This window comes from Canis lupus, chromosome 16 (assembly GCF_048164855.1).
Source record: "Canis lupus baileyi chromosome 16, mCanLup2.hap1, whole genome shotgun sequence".
NCBI lineage: Eukaryota > Metazoa > Chordata > Mammalia > Carnivora > Canidae > Canis > Canis lupus.
In genome coordinates this window covers 53,853,829-53,873,227 of record NC_132853.1, presented here as the reverse complement: position 1 = coordinate 53,873,227, position 19,399 = coordinate 53,853,829, and the positions used below count along the sequence as shown (strand labels likewise).

Sequence of the window (19,399 nt, the reverse complement as noted above, 5' to 3'; positions counted from 1 at the left end):
ATGAGCATTTGGAAAATGGTAGCGGTTATTAGCATTAATAACACTCATGTCCTTCCTTTCTGCTGTGACTTCCTAGTCTTGAGTTCTTCAGCTATCTGATCCATCATTGTTTGCGCTAGAACTTGAGTTTTAGGAATAACCTCCCTTGAGGGAGTGTCCCTGGGTGATATATGATCCGAGCCCTTTGCATATCATAGTGCCAGCTCGTCACCCTGTTTCAGGGCAGTGACTCAACCAGAGAAAGCTTGCTAGAGGCATGTTCTTCTCTTCGAAGCTCGTGTAGATGTTGCTCCACTACCCTCCGGTTTCAATATTGTGGGAACGAAGGCCATGGCCAAACCCAATTTATTCCTCCTTGGGTAGCTGGATATTCTTCTACTTATGCAATGAAGATTTTTTTTTTTTGGCTGGGGGAGGGGGTCATTATTAAGGAATGAAAATTTTGATATGTTATAGATTCCAATATATACTCAATCTGTCTAGAACACTATGTTTCCAATCAGTTTTTTTTTTCTAAAGATTTTGTTCACTTACTTATTTGAGAGCGAGAGAGCAAGCATGTGCATGAGCAGGAGAAGGAGTAGAGATAGAGAGACAAGCAGACTCCACACTGGGTGTGGAGCCCGACATGGGGCTTGATTCTAGGACCCCAGGATCATGACCTGAGCCGAAATCAAGAGCCAGCTGCCCAACCAACTGAGCCACCCTGGCCCTCTGTTTCCAGTCAATTTTAAAGCTCAGGTCTTCCGCTCGATGGGAAGCTCTGTCCTTATTATTTCTATCCTGGTCTTAGGAATTTCTATCATCTGATTGTGTAGGCTGGTTTGCTCCCCAATTTTTCTTCAGCATATTTCTCTCATTTCCCTCTTGGCTCTTTCCTTTTGGGCCATGGGAAAACTCCTTGGTGTTTCTATAGCTTGCTGTTCAGTATTCCTTGAAGTCTTATGTGGGACCCCAATGCACAAAGGTGACCAAAACGGCTTTTCCCTGGCAGGTGGTTCTGGCCACAGTCAGCCTCAGAATCTTAGCAAGCTTGGAAGACCAAGGGCTTGGCAGAGGGCAGTTTGAAAAACCTCCATAGTCACCTTCAACCTGTGGAAATGCTCATCAGTAGAGAAGAGAAGGTTCTTATCTTTTCAGTTGTAATAGTAGCTTTCTTTCTGCCACTCAAGGCTCCTTCTCTGAGCAGTTGAGAATGAATAAAGATGTGTCCAGTGGGTCGACAGTCAAATAAGACAACTATACTGGTTCAAGGTGTCCCGTGGGGATTCCCTGTCTCCCTGAAGAATGCAAAAGTGCTCTTAAACCCAGATTTCATTGCACTGGGCTTTGAAAAGCCGGGAATATGCTTTCCTCTGGTGGAGGTCTTCCTATCTCTCACCTGCCACTGCCCTTCTGTGTTCCCGTGTGCTCAGCTGGGACTCTTTCCTGGCTCATTCTGACAGAAGGTTGGGGAGGGTCAGAGTTCACATCTTTCAATGTTTATTGACCTCAGGGAGAGCTCAGATTAGGACCGGAAACAAAAGTGTTAGCAGGAAGGTGTATGGGATGATTTGATGATTCCCAATCAGCACAGATTCAAAGGTTACTTTTGGCTTGACAATAGACTTTCTTCTGGATCGTTGGCTTTCCCAAGTTCATGGTCACCCCATGTCCCTATTATGGTGAATGTGGAAGCGTCTTTTGAAATGAGGATTGAGTGGCCCATAGGAACCCCAACTGAGTCGGCTTCATCAGAAGCCCAGTGTAACGGCCCGTGACCTGGCTTGTCTGGATTCGAGAAGTTCAAAGGGAAATTTCTTCCCTAGTCTTGCCTTTTTAAAAAATTAATTGCATTTTAATAATGAGTTGTAGGTACTTGAGTTATATCAGTCATAAAACAGACCAAGATCCCTGGCCTCCTATCCTTAACATTATAGCAGGGCAGAAAGACAACATAATAGTAACAATTGGCTTGTATGTTATGTTCAAGGGGGTTGGTGCTATAAAAAAAGGACACGTCCAGCAGGGCTGATGAGATCCAAGTTGTTACAGAAAGGAATTGTAATTTTAAAGAGTGGCCAGGGGGGTCTCACTGAGACCTAGCATTGGAGTCAGACAACCAGTTCTCTGGGGCAGAGTGAATGTTCCAGGCAGAGGGAGCAGCCAATGCAAGGGCCCTGAGGCAGGAGCATGTCTGGACCTATGAGGAGGAGCCAGGAGTCCCGTGTGGCCGGAGCAGGGTGAGTGGGAGGGAAAGGCACAAAGTGAGGACAGAGGGGTCAGCCCTGCTCCAGGTGGAACTCAGACGCATTGTAAGGACTTTCCTTCTTACTCTGAGAGATGGGCCCACCCCAGGGATTTGAACACAGAAGCATATGATTCTCTCTAGGTGCTGAATTCAGACTGGACCCAGGAGGGGTGTGGGCGGCCACCGGGAAATTGGGCAGAGGCCACTCTAGGAATGCGGTCTGTGAACAGGGGCAGCTCAGACCAGAGTGGGGGATTGTGAGACAAAGATGGGAACCAGGGAGGACCCCGGGGTTTCAGGGCTGACTGGCTGCGAGCATGGAGTTGCCACCCACTGGGATGGGAAGGACCCCGAGGGGGCAGGTTTTAGAAGGGCATCTCAAGAACCCAGTTTTGCACTGGGAGGCTTGGTTGTTGGCAGACATCCAAGTGGAGGTGCTGATTAGGCAGCTGGGTGTACAGATTCGGAGTGGGGAGCAGAATCTGGGCTGCAGAGAGAAGTCTGGACCAGATGTGAATCACTGATTGGCACAGTTGTCATCGAAAGCCCCAGCACAGGATGACATCACCAGGGTCTCGCTGCAAGTAGCCGAGTCTCCCAAGGCCCTGGTGGGGCCCATCCCCGGAGCCCCGGGCTGCTAACTCCAGTCAAGAGCACTTCGCTCACCGATAGTTACGGGCAGCAGCTTCCTGCCCTTTGATGGGAACAGTATCAAGAGCTGGTCTGTCACCAGTTTGCCTTTGAAGGGATTTTTTTTTTAACATTATCCTTTATGGTTTATTAAAAATTTAACTAGAGCTTTGACGTTCACCGAGACTCTGGGTTTTAAGATAGACTGTTCACAATGACTAAAAGGATAATTGATTTTTTTTTTTTGAAGTTTCTTGTCTTTGCTAGTTCAGTTTTACATGTCCTGGGGATATTTTGTTATTTATTTATTTACTTTTAATGTGAAAGTGAAAAGGAGAGCTTGTTAGCAAGTGTCCCATCCTCCAGAGGTTTCCGGCACGCAAGGACACACAGGTCCGCATGCACACACACCCAGAGCGCTGGGTTAACATTTAATAGGCGTGTGCAAGGACGGATGTGCTCTTAAACTTCTGTGGCTCACAGTTGTCCTTATGAATGTGGGAAGAGCAGGGGGGCCCCCTAACACACATCCTACGGGCAGCTCTGGGTATGCACGGGCCCCACGAAGACCATCCGCAGCCCCAGAGCAGAGAAGAAATCCCGTGTTCAAGAAACAAACACACAGTCGTGTAAGCAGTTTAAATGTTTTAGGAAGAAACCATCATGACTGATGAAGACCATCAGACGTGAGCCCCTCCGGCTGGTGGGGTAGACACAGCATCTCCACAGACGGAGATGCTGCTCCTCTGTATGCCACATCCCTTCTCTGGCTTGGCCTGTGTGCATTGGCGGCAGGTTGGGGTGCACGAGTCCTTCGGAAAACGATCTCCTGAGGAAGTGACATGTTATCTGGGAAAGCAACTCCGGAGCCTTTTGATCATTGTCTCTTAGAGCGATTTTCATGCAACATCGTGCAGGCTCAAGGGCTCTGAGCCTTCCAGAGGTTCCTGGGCCTTCAGAAAACAATCTCCCTCTCTGCGTCTGAGTGGAATTAAAAATCAACTAGCAATCGAGTCCCTACTAATCTCTTTTCATGAGTGGCTTATGGTCTTGACAGTGCTCTATCGCATGGCTTTGTATGCCAAAAAGTTAAATTTAGAGCTTAAAAGGGATATTCCAGAGGTTATCGCCTTCAAACACTACTCTATTGGGTGATTCAGGGTGTGTGTGTATGCGTGCACGCATGTGTTAAATTATCACTGTGATTCCTTTCAGCCCTGGCATTGGATGATTCTGTGAAAAATAATACAGATAGTACAATATTCTTTTCATGTGTCTAACAGTGTTAATCATCCCTTCCTTTGTGACTCCATGCTTCATCCTGTGTCTGCTTCTGTTGTGATCCTATCACTCTGAATGGGGATTATTCAAATAGGTTCTCCCCTGCCCTCCCCCGCCCATCCATAGGTGGAGCTTCTTGCCAGAAGCTCCATGCCATCTTCCTTTTAGGATCTCACATTACATATTGAAGCTGAAAATCTATTCGAGCATGTGGAATAACCGGTGCACTTGGTATCTAGCCTCCATCCTAGGAGGAGGGGGTATCATTCGAGAGCCAGGGGTCCCAGTTCCCCTTCTCTTTTGGCCAACCAGGCTGGCGAAGGGATGGCATTCAACTCTTGAGGGCCTCCTGGACAGGGAAAGCTTTCCTTTGTATTTGAACTGATTTATAAATCCGTAGAAGAGATGAGCTGAGTCACAGGCTTTTTATTTTCCTCTCATTAGAGTCAAGAGTCAAGTTCACTTCGCTGGTTGTTGCTGTGACATAGAGCGAGCTAGGGTCGCTGCCTGTGTCTGCAGAACAGCACAGTAGTTGATTTTAATTATTTGGCTTGTCTTCCTTGACGGTTCCTATTAGGCTCCATTTCATGGCTTTACATGAGATGCTTGGAGTTTTAATCAGAAGGGCTTTTTTTTCTCCCTCGAGGAACAACACCTCACAAATTTACACACTGAGATATTAACAGTGGTTGGGTATTCCCGGGGTTGTGGATGACTTTTATGTTCTTCATGTTCTTGTGAGATTTACCAGCTTACCTATAGTGAATGACTCATAGGACAAAAATGGGTCTTGGAAGGAGAACCTCCAATCACCTAACCACCGCAACATCCCTAATCCCCAAAACACACAAAAAAGGGTAAAAGTAACAGTTATTCCTTTATGCCTGAGATGATCTTGGTAGGGTTGTTTAATGACAGGTTGGAAACAAAACGAAGGATTGTATTCACTTCCCGTGGCTGCTGTAACAAATGATCACAAACGCAGTGGCTTAAAACAACCCAAACCTATTCTTTTACTGGTCTGGAGGCCAGAAGTCTCACATCAGTTTTATTTAACTAACATCACAGCGCTGGCAGGGCCGTGCTCCCTCTCTCGGGGAGGAGTCTGCTCTTGCCTCTTCCAGCTTCTGGAGGCAGATGTCCCTCTGGCCTCGTGACCACACCTAAGTCCAGTCTTTGCCTCCATGGTCACATTGCTTTTTCTTCTGTGTCTAATCTCTTTATTTCTCCCCCCCCTTTTTTAAAGTTTTATTTATTTATTTATTTGAAAGAGAGAGAGCGAGAGCACGAACAGGGGGTGGGGCAGAGGAAGAGAGAGAGAGAAGCCAACCGTCCAGGACAGTCCTCCCTGCAGAGTCTCCTTTGTCATGAAAGGTGGCATTCACAGGTCCCAGGGCTTCTGGGTGGCACATGCCTGGACATTCACTTTACCCTTGTGTGGGCTCCACGTGCTGCAAGAGCAGCTTCAGAGGGGCAGCACTGAGGCCTTGCAGGAAGGAGCCAAGAGCTAGAAAGAACAGCTTTCCGACTCTTCATGTTTCTGGGACAAAATGCGGACAGAAAATTCTGTCATGAGGGTCCTTTCCAGGGAAATCACCAAAGCAACAGCCTCTCCTTCACATTGTTCTGCTCCCAGAAACTATAGAGGAGTGTTTTGCGCAGCCAGAGACCCAGGCTCAGGTAATGAGTAAGCTGAGCACTCAAGGCCACAGCTCGTTGGCGGTAACAAAGGCCACTGCTCACGCTAGAGGCTGCCACTTACTGGGGCCTTTGTAAGCGTCCTCCGTCTGGGAGGGAGATACTTGTACCCCCGTTTTGCATTTTAGAAACCGAGACCCAGGGAGGCCAAAGAGGGTGCTCCAGGTTGAGAGCGGGCCCAGGAAGAGCCGGACTCATGCTCCGTCCCTCCTGTGCTTCTAGCTTGCCTTTGGCTTTGGTGAGCCAGGCTTCCTTCCTCCAGGCGGATCACAACATTTTTTTCAGAGCCAGTCACAGAGAAGTTCAGGAAATGCTTCTCATTTTTTGAAGCTTGCCACATTAAATGTTAATGTGTGCAGCACCACCACACTGGCGTGTTGGTGTGATGCGCACTTCAGATGCCGCGGCTCAGTTCAGCAAGGAGGTTTTGGCGGGGGCAACGTGAATCACCTCTGTGGGTGCTTGGCAGACGCGTGTAGCACGGGCACCCATGCGGCTCCCACGCACCTGGCGCCGCCACCACCACCACCTCCACCGAGTGAGGACCGCCCGGGACCCAAGCAGATCGTCAGCTCTTCAATATATCAAGGAGGGTGATGAGGGGAAAGGGGACAAGCCCAGGACTGAAAATCAGAAAGGCCAGGGTGCAGATCCTCGAGCCACCAGATGCTTTACTAGGTGGGTGACCTTACGTAAGCCTCTGGGAGTTTCAGTTTTCCTGGCTGTAAAGTGGAGATAATATCCATCTTGTGGTTCTGTGTTAAGTGAGATGACAGTGCCGGCCACCAACAGAGTCACTCACCATGTCCTCTGCTGTGACGTGTGCATCACGGGGGCTAGAACATGATAGGACCTGAAAGATATTAACTCTCTCATACCACATTCACTCACCTTGCCCTTTCTCCCTCCTGCTTTGCCTTCCCTTTGCTCTGATCCTGAAAGATGGCTTGGTAATGGCCTTGGTGGTCTCCCAATGGAACATCTCCAACCACTTTAATTTCTAGCTCCAGCAGGTTACATTTGAAGAGACTTCTCATTTACCCCAGGAGTCAGAAAACACTGTAATATTCTCCTCTAATTATCTGTGTCTCAGTGGGAAGCCTGACATTATAATTAGCTCAGGCTCCTGTCTGGGATGACATTTTGCTCAGCATATTGCGTTCCTGGGTGTGTACTGTAGCAGAAGCTGGTAGCATGCTCCCCACTTATGTGATAGGGTTTGAGCATGAGAACTGGCACAAACACCCCGAAGGTGAAATTGTTAGCTCTGGGATTCCTGCAGGATTTCCACCCGCCTCCCACCTCCAAAAAAGCAATGGGGTGACACTCAGATTCACTGCCAACCCCTGCCACAGGCTATATAGACCCATGCCGTTTCCCTACCGACTGGCCTTCAGATCATGTGAGTTATGTGCTAAAGCTGCACGAAGACTGGGGTTAAAATCAAGACTCATTTCCACATTGACTTGATTATGTCATCCTCCCACCTATTATGTAAATTAAAGGAAAGAGTTAAGGCAAGAGAAATTGAACATATTTTTGTATTAAGACTCAAAGTTTCCGGTAAATTCTAGTCCTCTTTCTACTCTGGCCAGGTGGATATCAGCTAGAAAACATGGTTTTCCTTCCTTTTAGACCTATACTGCCTAATACAGCAGCTAGTAGCCACCAGGACAGACAAACCAGAGGCTGTGGAGTCAGAAAGGCTTAGGACCCAGAGCCACCAAATGCTCTGTTATTTATTTATCAGATTTGAACAAAAGGCGAAATTGAGGTCTTTCTTCATAACCGAGCCCCATGTCAAGTGCTGAGTAGCCATTAGCTAGTGGCTACACAATTGGACAGCACAGATATAAAACAATTCCATCACCACAGAAAATTCCATAGGATGGCACTGCTCTAAACCCTGGACAAAAAAAAAAAAAAAAAAAATGCAACTCCACAAATTATTTAGAGCCTACCCAAGCTTGCCTTGGGCTGAGTTCTATTTAGGGGAGGCAACCTGCTTCCCGAGACAGCTGTTCTTGTTAGTATGGGGTGTGTCAAACATATATTACAAATAAAATGCCTTAAATTTCAAAATTTGAAAATAGGTAATCTTAAAAAAAGATTTTATTTATTTATTCATGAGAGACACGGAGAGAGAGAGAGGCAGAGACACAAGCAGAGGGAGAAGCAGGCTCCATGCAGGGAGCCCAATGCAGGACTTGAGCCCAGGAGCCTGGGATCACGCCCTGAGCTAAAGGCAGACGCTCAACCACTGAGCCACCAGGTGTCCCAAAAGTAGTTAATTTTTTATATGAATTAAGGGTAGTACAGAGTCACCCCATGATGGCGTCATCTTGTTCCCATTGGTCCTGACCTGACTTCTTATTTCTGGAATGCGAGACAGCACAGGGGTCGGCGGCAGCTTGTGTGGGGAATCCACAGCGGGCTCATCAGATGTCGGGAGTGGAAAGAGCTGCTCCAAGGATGAGCTTGTCATCCTCTCCCCTGGGTGACACACACCCGTCCCCTGAGCAAGACAGCACATTGGTTCCTGCCAATTTATCCCTCTTACAGAACAATTTCTCTTGCCTCAAATCGGGTTTCAAAGGAAGGATATTAACTGTCACATGCAAATCACTACAGAATTTGTTATCACCTTTCTTTACTCCCTTTCTTTCTTCCTTTCTTTGGCTGAGGACATTGCCCAGTTCACTCCCCAGCGCTCCCAAATAAGATATTTATTGTGGAATGCACTCCCTGAGAAAGCTTTGCCTCCTTTGTGGAAACAATATTCATAATTTATTGTGTTTAACTTTTCTTTTCTCCCTTGGCTGCTAAGAAGCTGCTGAGATAAGAATGAAGTGCATTCTGATGGTCTCATTATCTGAATTCTTCCCTCCTTTTACAACCTATTGTGCTATACTTTATTCCATTTCAAAAGGAGGGACGTTATTCGTTAATTGGCACGTGCGATTTGATTCTTTTGTCTCCAGTTTTCTTTGTGTCCTGGGCAAATCCCCATACCTGGCCTGAAAAATGCTGTCCTCTGGTTACAGTGGACACTGGGGACCAGGTGAGAGTGATGGAGTCATCTGTTTATAATGTATCTATTGTCTGCTTTCCAGTAGCCATTTAAAAAAAAAAAAAAAGAAGAAGAAGAAGGAGTAAAAAGCAAGTGAAACTAATTTTTTATTTTATTTTTATTTTTTTTAAAGATTTTATTTATTTATTCATGATAGACACAGAGAGAGAGGCAGAGACACAGGCAGAGGGAGAAGGAGGCTCCATGCAGGGAGCCTGATGTGGGATTTGATCCCAGGACACCAGGATCACGCCCTGGGCCAAAGGCAGCCACTAAACCACTGAACCACCCAGGGATCCCGAAACTAATTTTTTAAAATATATCTTCTTAAATCCAAAATAGTCAAGATATTATTATTTCAACATAGGATCAATCTAAAAAAATTCTTTTTTTTTCCCCCACACTAAGTCTTTGAAATCCAACGTCTGTTTTACACTCTGGCATACCTTGATTTGGATGCTAAAGTTTTAATGGTTCAAGTGAAATGTAGTCCCACTGAATAAAGCTGCGTTCAGTGGGGAACAGGTATTTTCCATTTCGTCAGTTTTCAAATTCAAACTTAAATTGAGGGGATCCCTAGGTGGCTCAGTGATTGAGCATCTGCCTTGGGCCCAGGGCATGATCCTGGAGATCCAGGATCGAGTCCCACGTCAGGCTCCCTGCATGGAGCCTGCTTCTCCCTCTGCCTATGTCTCTGCCTCTTCCTCTCTCTCTCTGTGTGTCTCTTGTGAATAAATATATAATTAAAAAAAACTTAAAGTGATTAAAACAACATAGACTATTCATTTTCTCAGTCCTGCTAGCCAAACTCCAAGTGCTTCGTGGCCACACGTAGTGAGTAGCTGCCGAGTCCATGGGCACAGCTCTAAATGCTCCGAGAGATACCAAAAAAAAAAAAAAAGGAAAGAAAAAAGGATAAAAAGCAGTCCTTGCCTTGAAAGAGCTTCCAATCTGACAGATGAGATAAAGTTTAAGCATACACATATTATAATGTGGTGCAGAATGAATCCATCATCATGGGAAGTCAAAACAAGTGCAGGAAGGAAGGGTGTAATGTCTTTTGGCTCCATGCGGTTTAAACAGTAAGATTTACTGCCCTCAGACTTGGGATTAGACCCAGGCCTTGGAGGACCCAGCAGGTTGCCAGTGATCCACATCCCCACCCCACCCCCCACCCCCACACACACACGGTAGAGGGGATGAAGGTGGCAGCAGGAATGCCATGCACAGCAGCACACGGGAAGTGTCAAGACCACCGGCTTGGTGTGAGGCTGTTCTCTTTCTTCCCGCTAGTTAATGAGATAAGTAGGAGGGATCTGGAGCCGTAGCACTGACCCTGCTGTGTGTGCGAGGCAGATGGGTCTGTATCAGGAATCATCTTTGCCACCAGAAGCCTGCATCCCTGCAGCTCTGTTCAGCCGGGCGGCTCCACCCTAGGCCAAGGCTGCAGTGAGAAATACCTTCAGACCCTTCCCCCCTCCTGGAGAAGCCACACCACACCGAGGACAGTTGCTACTGCAAACTGGCCCCTTGCTCAGAGACATTGTCATGTGCAAATCCATGTTGGCTTCATGATGATCTGTGCCCAGAGCTTGGCTTGTCTTTGCTTCACTGTAAAGACAATCGTAGCTTTTCTAAAACTTTGTGTCCTATAAAAAACACCCTGAGCCTTTGCTTGCAGGGATAATCCTCCAGGGAACGGCTCACCTGCTGCTGAGTCCTTGTCCCCTGATGAGAGGGCCTCATTTGTTCAGAGGCTGTAGCACAGAACGGGTTTAATCAGGTGATAATATTTGAGATGCGTACTTTGTAAGAGTCCCAGCTCATTCGTATTTATATATGCTAATTTTAGTGCACATTAATTATGTATTTAATAAGTCCCTGTTTATTCTATTTTGTCTTCATTCCCTTGATAGCTGTTATGGTGCGGAGTTGAAAATAATTAAAATGTTACTTGTGTTCTGCAAATAACAATTAACCAAGGATGAATTCTGAAATCAAAATTCCGTTCTCTTTGCCTTCCTGTGATTAAATACAGTGAGCGAAATGACACCTAAATGCACTTGTACGTCCATTCCTCGTTCGTCGCTCAGTTGGAGGGTAATTACTCCCTTTAGCAGGGGGTAATTGCTAGAAACGTGGGGATGATCTGACTGAAATGTCTTCCATGGCCTTGGGCAGCTCTCTTCTTGTTGACCTGGAAGACACACATTCAGAAAGTGAGCTCGGCCAGGGGCTGCAGGAGAGGACAGGAGGAGGGAGGCTGTTCTCCAGAGAACACACGAGAAGTTGGCCATTGACAGGTTCTGTCTGTGGGAAGCCCTTGGGAGAGGGATTGCATTGGATCCAAGCTTCCTCCAACACCTGGATTTCCAAGCCGTGTCAAACCACCGTCCTACAGGCAGCCGTTCAACCCCTTGGAGAAGAGGCAACCCCATTGCCTATGTTTTTTGCATATCACCTGCCCAAAGAGTGGCACCACCTCCTCATGCAGGGTCTCATCCTGGTCGGTCTCGATTCTGCATGCACATGCAGTGGTTGGTAGCTACTGGGAGTAGACATTGGGTCACATTTCCTTTTTTCTTGGAGTTTGTGCCACCTCTTGTCCCCAACGTCCTGCCACTTACCAGCACATTAGTAACTCTTCCTGCCCCTAATCTCCGTCTTCCCTAACTCCAAGAGTGGCCCTAAGCTGTCAATCTTTGCAGCCCATCCTCAGGGCTTAAGCCCCACTGTCAGCTTTGTAGGGCGCAGATCCCTCTGCCAAGTAGCTATTAGAAGTGGAACTCACATGAGCGCTCAAAAAGGAATTCATCACCCCATTTATTTTATTCTTAAAGATTTTATTTATTTATTCATGAGAAACAGAGAGAGAGAGGTAGGGACACAGGCAGAGGGAGAAGCAGGCTCCATGCAGGGTGCCCAAGGTGGGACTCGACCCTGGGTCTCCAGGATCATGCCGTGGGCTGAAGGCGGTGCTAAACAGCTGAGCCACCCAGGCTGCCCTCATCACCCCCTTTAATCAGTAGTTCTACTCCAGGGAAAATACACAAGGAGAAGAGTCTCAAACAGATCCATCCTGTTGATGAGCTACTAGGAAAATTTAATTAGAAGATAACTCAAAGCTCATGGAATTTGGAATTTGGAAACTGCCTTTGAATGATAGCAATTGAGACTAGCCAAAACTGTCCCTTGCCACGGATAAGCAAGAGCTAGGACTCAGAATCTGTAGTTTTTACCTTATTTTGAAAATAACCATGTGGTTGTACTTTAGCAAGTTGTGATTTCCAAATCCACGAAGGAGGGTGAATCTTTCCAGCCCCACCTCCCTGCCTCACAGGTGATATGAGGATAAACTCTGATCCTGGACCTGAGCCGCCCGAGGAGTAAAGGGACCAGCAAGCCAGTGGTTTCCCTGATGATCAGATACAGCAGTTAAAAGCACTGCTGGTCCGCACCTTCCCCTTACAAATCCCCATGTCCTCCCAGACGCAGAGCTGCACGCTCATGCTCATCATCTTCTCTGGCTCTGATTGAAGTTCAGAGCTGTCGTTTCCAGATATTTTGTTCATTTGCTCCTCTTCTGTATATTCCCAGAAATCCTTCCTGGTGCAGAGATGTTAGGGAAGAGGCCGAGGCGTGCTGGTGGAAAAAAAAAAAAGAAAAGAAATTATCTGGCTCGTGTTTGCAGGTGCAAATGAAGTCTTCTCAAATGTTAGTCTGGAACAGAGGCATATTCTCTCATCCGCTTTTAATCGAACGCTTTTCTCCAGCAAAACTATTCGTTTACAAGATCAGCAAGTCACAGAGGCATCTTCGTTTTCCTTCCTATGCCCTGTTCTCAAGGGACGGCGTTCCCTTCGCTCTAGGGACCACGCAGGGCTTTCCTATCGGGAGTGGGATACGTGATGAACTGAGCCACTGACCCTTCCAGAGGACAGAGGAAAAAGGCAGAGAGTAGAGAGGTGGGATTTTAGGCACTAAAGACGTGGGGGGAAGCCGGGTTGTGTTTGGGGCTTGGTGAGAGTATTTGAGGCCATGCACCTTTCCATGCCATTTGGGGTGTGCCCTGGAAGGGACATGCTCTGCCCTTGTTTGCGTGGTCCCTGGGGGCTCAGGGATAAGCTCTGGGTTTTACCTCCCTGTCATTCTAAAGAGTGCCCTGTTGCTTAGAGACAGGGGATGGTGCCTGGAGTGAAGATAAGGTTGCCAAGGAAACCAAGCCACAAATTCCCTTGTTTTTCTCCAAGTTGCTGGACAGAAGAGTAAAGGATTTTTGCTCTGACAACTGGAAGAAAAGTATCTTCTTTTCTGCGTGTGTTTTAGACAAACATCCGTTGTCCCAGACACAGCCGAGTTAGTACCTGAGTTGACAAACGCGCTTGAGTTTTGCGTTGCTTTTTTGTTTTCCGTCGGTGAGTGCGTTTTAATTCTTAAGTAGGTTCCATGCCCAGCGTGGAGCCCACCTCGGGACTTGAATTCACGACCCTGAGATCAAGGTCTGAGCTGAGATCAAGAGTCAGACGCTCAACCGACTCCCCCAGGGAGTGCTTTCTGATAGAGACAGAATTCAGCCATTTTAATGGATTTTTTCAGATGTGTGGACCCCAGGACCCAGACCCCTCTCTGAGCTTTGTTGAACTCTTGAGTTTTCATTTTATGCCCCAGCTTTTCTCTTTCTGGGGGCATTGCGATGACCTTTCTGGAAATTCACAGCAGCAGCGACCCTCTCTGTCCCCCATCTCTTAATTTTTTTGCATGTTTCACATGACAGGAATCCATAAACCCATTGCCCTCTCAACTCTGGTGTTCATAATTCAGAAAAAAAAAATCCTTTTTGGGGTCATCCTCAAGGGATCTCTTGGTGAAATCACAGAAGTTCATGTCCACTCGATGCCCTTGTGTCGGTGGACTGCTGAGTTGAGGGGGTCCACACAGTGGTGCCCCAAATGCTCCCTCCCCCCTGGGGAGTCTGAGCTTCGGTAAGGGGTTCTTCATTTATCTGTGGTAGCAATCCTAGCTCCTGCCAGGAGCTTGAAGAATCACCTGTGTGTGTGTGTGTGTGTGTGTGTGTGTGTACATCCCCCTAACTTTCTCTAGACTTACACCTTTTCCTACTTGTTCAGAAACGCATCCTTGGCTTCTCTCCCTTTCTCCCCACCTCTGGCCTAGATATTCCTCTTGAGCAGTAATATGGGCTTCCTGAATTCCTCTGATCTGTTCTTTGCGCCATCACCTGATGTCACACATGACTTCTGTGCTGCTTGGTGGACATGCCTGAGCACCCCCAGGACTGCCCCTTTCCTGAAGTCCTAGTGCTTTCATGATCTCTGGAGACACTTGGAGGGCCACTCAGCCAAGTGAGGGGTTCAAAACACAGCCACGGAGGGGGAGGATCTCCCTCCCTGGTGACCGAGAGAAAGGGCATCAGGGGCTGAGAGGTGGCCCCAGTGTCGGGGATATGAGTCCCATGGGGAGATGGGGAGGAAGGGCAGTCTGGAGGAGTTAGTCAAAGATGCACAGGATTTTGATGAATGGAAAGAGGATGGAGAGGAGGGGACTGGGTCTCTCTGGAACCCCAGACATGGGTTGTTCTTGGCTACAGTGTCCCTCCAGTGACAAAACACACTGTTTGGTCCTCACCTCCAACGTAGGGCTGAGGCCGAGTCTTCTCAGGTTTCTGCCCTTGATCCTTCCTCCTATCCAGTGTCCCTGGGCTCCCGTATTCACACAACAGCCCCCGCAAACGTGCTGCTTGGGGAACCCCATGCTCCGATCTGTCTGGAGGCTACTACACCCACACACTCCTCTGCCTCTGCCCCGTCCCTCTGTCCCCTCATTTCTGGCCCACCTTCTCACCTGGCCAACTTCTACTCAACCTTCAGTGCCCAGCTCAAGGGTCATCTCCTTGTGGAATGTTTACCAGATCCCACCTTGCCCAGTGCACATCAAGGGGGCCCCTTCTGGTGACTTCAGTGCTCCGGACAACCCCATCCCCACCCCAAGCTGCATTTCCCCTCCTTGCTCTACAGGGGTTCTAGATTTCTAGACTCTCCAAATCTATGTGGACATTTCCAGACAGTGGCTCCCCTTCCTTGTTACTGGGGTTGGCTTTGTTCCCATCTGAAATGGGGAAGGGCCCTGGGGAGCAGGGAAGTAGGATGGGGGAGGAAGACATGCGGAGCTGAGAGGGACCCAGGGCTGCTGAGCAAATTACTACAAACCAGAATGGTTTAAAGAACAGAAAAGTAATGCCTCACAATTTTGGAGGCTGGACCTCCAAAATCAAGGTGTGGGCAGGGTTGTCTCCTTCTGAGGACCCCAAGGGAAGGATCCATCCAGGCCTTTCTCCCTGTGGCTCTCCACATCTTCCCTCTGTGCATGTCTGTTACGGAAGGACACCGGGCATGCTGGATGAGGCGCCCACCCCGCACAGTATGACCTCACCTTAAGTAATCACATCTTCAACAACTTCATATTTCCAAACGAGATCACATTCTGAAGTAGTGGGAGGTTAGGACATCAACATATGAACTGGGGCGGGGGGCGGGGGGTGAGGGGCCATGATTCCACCCATAATATCCTCCTTCCAGAAAGACCAGACAAAAATGTTTCACCTGCCTCTCCCAAAATTATAATATGAACAGAAGTCGAATATAATCTAATTAATCACTCACCTCATCCTATTGGTAGCGTGACAATTAATCTGTAGCTGACATGAAGCTGGGAGGGACAGGTAATTTGCAGGTTGATTAAATCATTAAACCAAAACATCTCTACATGCTGGAATTCTGATGCGCTCCAATGAGTTGAAAATGGACAGAAACAAGGACCGAAGTTCCCCGAATGTAGATCTCTCCCCCAAACAGGTGATAAAAGTGTATTCAGGAGGAGGAAAATGAATTTAGGCTCTGGTTTAATAAGAAGCCTAATCATTCATTCAATCACGTATTGATCAAGATGTTCGCTGTTCACCTCTTTTCTGTGAGGCATGAGGTAGCCTTGGGAGCCTAGGTCAACCTGGGGAAGTGGTTCCTCCCGGGATTCATGCTGCGTCTGTCATCATGAGGACAAGGAGAAGCACAAGGAGGAGGACCCTCCTCTGAGATACCAAGAATAGAAGAGAGCCCCACATCCTTGGACTTGCCGACGAGGATCCCCCAGCATGCTGGGCTGGAAGCTAAGATGGGAGCAGTAACTAAGGTCACTGGACCTTTTGGGCCAGAGCAAAGAAGACGAGGGGTGGTGCTGCTCCCTGGTTGGGAGGACCACCATGGGGAGAAGAGTCTGGGTTTGTCCTGTGCTCCCTCCCAAGCCAGAAGTAGAACAAAGGAGTGAGAGGTACAGGGGAATAGACGTTAGCACATCATAAGGAATAACTTCTTCACAGTTAGAACTAAGAATGAAATATTCTGATTAATCTTGGGAGGTGGTGATGTTCTCCTCGGCAGCATCATTGGGTGCTTACTATGCACCAGCCTGCTCTTAACACTTTCTGGGGAAAGAGACCCAAGGATCTGCCCTAGTCAGCCATTCCTCCATCTGATGTAATACGGACTGCCTCTCAAGAACCCCTAAAGTCAGCAAATGCTCACAATCAAGCTAATTGCTTTCTTTCCCAGACCACAGAATTTGGAAGGAACTAGTTACTTGTTTATTAGTGGATTCGAAGTAAATTTTTCTTTTGGAAAAAGAACTCTCTCTTTCCTATCCACATACGCTTGGGCTGGGCTGTGGTGTATGAAATCTAATCTCCTACCAGGAAATGATCATTTATTTGAACGCTTCCCCCAAATCCATTAGGCACTCTGGAGTGTTAGCTTAGGATGACAGATCTCATAGCTGTGCTGCTGACACTTTGGGTTTCTTCTAATTCACGGGAGCCTTTCTTCCACGCGTGGCCAGCAATGAGTGAGAGGATTAGGAGGGCCCCCAGCCGTGATTGACAGGCGCCTCTAGGGATCTGGATCACCTTTCCCACTAGCTTGGAACATGTTCTCCGACCCCCATTGCTTTCCTTAATATGCTAAGCTTTGCGCTTCTGGATAATTTGCAAATGCTCTTCAAGTGACTGCCACTGGCTTTTCAAATGTTTTGCTCCTTGCAATTAAGAAAGGGAATTGGATGTGCTCTTGCCTGGCTAATGTTTTTTTTCTCCCTGACATGGGATGGGGGTGGGAAGGAAGAGCAAAAGAAATAGCTAAGAGGGGGCACCTGGGTGGCTCAGTCGGTTAAGCGTCTGCCTTCAGCTCAGGCCATGATCCTGGGTCCTGGGATGGAGCCCCACCTTGGGGTCCTTGCTTGGTGGGGAGCCTGCCTCTCCCTTTCCCTCTGCCCTGCTCATACTCTCATGTACTCTCTCTCATAAAAAAGTAAAATCTTAATAGTAATAATAATAATAATATTTTAAAAAGGAAATAGCTAAGAGATGTTTAGGAAGAGACGTCTGATGCCACCCATGACAAAGCTGTATCTGGGAGTTCATTCCTATGAGAGAGGTGTAGGGATCACCAGGTTCAAGTCCAGTCCAAGGAGCACATTCATGGAGATAGGAATAGACCCTGCAGCTGGGCACCTGCCTTCAGGCACTTCTCTCAGCCACAGAAATGTGGGCAGATGATTTTGAATGGAGCGTGCAGAATTCGAAGACCAACACGGAGAATTTCACTACTGGCTCTCTGCCTTCCCAGTTGGGGTCAGCTGCATGTAGAGAAAACCTGAAGCAACAGCATCGGGTCTCATTTAGAAGTCCAGAGACAGGCAGCTCAGCACGGGTATGACGACTCCAAAATACATTTAGGGACACAGGCCCCTTTTTGTTCTCTGCTATGCCTATGGCTTCGGTCTTGAATCGCTCATGGTCAAGATCACCATTTGAACTCCAGCCATTCCCCGCCTCCTTCAGGTAGTATGGAGGGCAGCTCCAAACTCTTGTTTCGCCTTCTGGAAAGTTCTAGTTCACAGTTGCGCCCCTGCTAAGGAAAGGAGGAGGATGGATATTGGAAGGCAGGAGCAGTCTCTGTGCCCCCGCAGACAGTGGTCGCTCAGAGAGTCTCAGGACCAATGGCATGCCCGAGTGACGTTGTGGGAAGGGTTCCCCATTCAAGACCACTCCTTGCAGAAGCAGCAAAATGGTGGTTAAGAGCCAACCTGAGTCTAAATCCTGATTCACCTGCTCACTGCAGTCTTTGGGCAAGTTATGGAACTTTTCTGAGCCTCCTTTCCCTCTGCATAAAAAGGAACAATTACCCATGCCTCCTGGCGTTCCTGTGGCCAGTCGCCTGCATTCCAAAGCTGACAGATCACCCATGTCATTGTTAATTGCTCTTACCATCGCCTCCTTGTGGGCTAATGGCATCCCCGAAGTCCACTTTTCTCATCTATTCCTTCTGAACCTTCTGAATTTGTATGGCAAAATCATAGAAGGGCTTTATATTCTATCACTGTCCATCTCACTGCTCTGATGGTTCTCCCTTCCTGCCCCTGGATGATTGCATGGGCAGGCATCTAAATTTTCCAGCACACTTGAGGTTCATGAATACTTTTCGTTATCCTGTTTGGTGCTGATGAGCCCTTCTGGTAACTTCAACTTCAGTCCCTCAGTCAGTATAACAAACATCCTTCTCTCCGCTAATAGCTCCTCATCTGATTAGCCTTGGAAGCCTGCCTGAGTCACAGGTGGGTAGTCTGATTTTTCCTTTTTTTTTTTTTTTAAACCCATTTACCCTGTTCATCTTGCTGGGAATGGCTCAGTCATGCCAAGGAATTGGAGGAAGAGGGAAAGAAGAAGTAACGATGGAGTATAGTTGATGGTGGTGCCAAAAGGTCTTTCTTAAAGATTACAGTTGTATTTTAGTGTTTTGTCCTTAAAGTGGCAGATCCTCAAGCATGGACCCTTTGTCTCGGGCCCTAATTTTGAGGGCTTTTCCAAGCCTCCAGTGGGCATATCTACTGGTACATATAGGATACCCTGTGGTTGACCACTAGAAGTTTCCTCTCCTCCCTCGGTGGTCCTCTCTGCACAAATTCCATTAGAATTCCATTTGCCTTTGAAAGTGGACCTCTGAGAAGAGAACTTCTATATGTTATCACCTTCCCAAATGTCAGGTTGGCTTCTTGCCCTTTGGAAATGGAGGATACTTTCAGAAGAGCTTCCTGTCCTCATTCAGCCATTGGAACTCTCCCAGCCACCTTTTCTTCTTGAGACTCTTCCAGGAGATGTTCAGAGAGCAGTTCTACAGGGAAGCATGCCACACTTGGCAAGCTTATTTCTTGGAGTGGCCTTTTACTTGGCTTGAGTGCAGAGAAGTTCCCTCATCCTCAGGGCATACTCTGAAAGCTCTCCTTGAGGGGGTCCTGGATATTGTTTGTCCTCTTTACCCCACTTTCCAGGGACCATTGGGAGCAATACCATTTTGGACAGACAACTTTGCTTTAAGACCTGCATGGAGTATCAGGCATCTCCGTGTAGATCAGTACTGTCCAATAGA

At 47.6% G+C, this 19,399-nt stretch overlaps 1 protein-coding gene across 12 annotated transcripts in view; it reads left to right on the top strand.

Moving 5' to 3' along the window:
• Positions 1-19,399, top strand: part of SLC39A11 (solute carrier family 39 member 11) — a 358,069-nt gene that overhangs the window by 221,255 nt on the left and 117,415 nt on the right. The gene's annotated exons all lie outside the window — the stretch shown is intronic.